The following is a 1,688-nucleotide window of genomic DNA, read 5'->3' as shown; positions in this document are numbered from 1 at the left end:
CTTCCCTCTGCACACATGTCTAGGATTTCTAATACTGGGATTTTCGGGGGTGAGCAGCCTGTGTTTCGTGGGGTACAGAGCAGGAGGTTCCAGGCTCAGAGGGGACAGGCAGCTTGTCCATCTCATCCTTCCCCACCCTGCCAGCCTCCCTCAGCACCCCTGGAGAGCAACAACCAGCACCTGCCATCTCAGAACAAGGGCTCAACAGCTCATATTTTCAGAACTATGTTTTTGAAAGGTTAGGAGAAGAAAACTGCCAGGCAAAGGACGAACTGCACTACTGGGGAAGAAAAAAATGGGGAAGAAGAAAAAAAGAGAGAGAAAAAGAGAGGGAAGAGACAAAGAAAACTCCAGCAGAGCCAGCAATCGGGATCATCAGAAAATCCCAGTGCAAAAATCTGGACTGAGGGGCGATAGAGCCTCACAGAGGGGCAGCACCAGCGCGAGGAGCCACAGCCCGAGAGCGGAGCAGCTGGACGGGATGGACACAGTGGAACTGGAATAATGTCAGCAGAAAAGTGGGGGATTAGGGGAGAAATCTCACGCCATCTTTGGAAGGTGCAGGGAATACCTCGCTAGCAACACCTGATCTTTGCACTGGCTCGGCGATTGAACCTCGTCCCTGCCACGAGCTCAAGTCGCCTGCACCAAAAACATGACCTTCAGTGCAGAAACCTGACCTTACCCCGGCTCCCACACAGCTTTCAACAGCTCAGCTCCAGGGGCCTTTTAATTACGTGGCACAAAATCCCTCAAACAAACCTTGAAGAAACAAGAGAAACCAACCCCCTGGCTCCCAGCGCAGGGAAGACTAAGGCTGGAGTGAGAAGGAGCACAAGTTGGAGGGACCGACTCCCACCCCAGGGTTGCCTCAGCGCTTTCCCCACCATCTCACAGCTCTCTTGCGATGTTCTGCAGGAAAATATGGAAATATGCAATGGCTAATTATCGTGGCTACAGGGGAGGTAGGACTTGTGTGGACTAATGAGGAGCTGACCCAAGGATTAACGTTTGTGTAATGAACACGTGGCACTAAAGAAGAAAAACATCTGTATGCAGCATGACCTGGATATAGACTGCTGGTAACAGCCAGACCTCGCATGCAGGACCAAAATACGAGGAAAATAAGACAGCAAGAAGCACACAAACATAAAGAAGCTTGACATAAATGCTTAAGGAACCAAATAAATGCATAGATGAGCTGCAGTCAAGGGATCTTTACGCAGCAGGGCTGTGGGAGAGCTGCAGCCCACAGCAGCTGTGGGTACGGGCACAAGTGTCCCCAAACCTCACCGTGCTGCCCACGGACCGTCTGCTGCGGCACCACGGATCCAGCACAGCCCACCTACACGTGTGGGCACAGCTGAGCCTCGGGAGCTTAGGAAAGAGAGAGCACAGCCAGGTCCAGCCCAGCCAGGTACTCCCCGGTGTGGGGCTGCTGCCACCTTCACCCCCTGCCTTTTGCAAACCACCCGCTCTCGGGGCATCGCAATAACTCCCTTAAATGCAACTAATTTCTCCCTACCTTGTGCCTCTGTCATGGGATCACCAAGGATGGAAGAGATCATCCAGTCCCACCATCAACCCTAAGCCACGTCCCCAAGTGCCACATCCAGACACCTCCTGAACACTTCCAGAGATGGTGACTCCACCGCTTCCCTGGGCAACTCATTCCAAGGCCTGACCAC

Source organism: Empidonax traillii, unplaced genomic scaffold (genome assembly GCF_003031625.1).
Source record: "Empidonax traillii isolate 1590-97213 ecotype Southwest subspecies unplaced genomic scaffold, ASM303162v1 scaffold565:size409173, whole genome shotgun sequence".
Taxonomy (NCBI): Eukaryota; Metazoa; Chordata; class Aves; order Passeriformes; family Tyrannidae; genus Empidonax; species Empidonax traillii.
Note: the sequence above shows the minus strand (reverse complement) of the source record.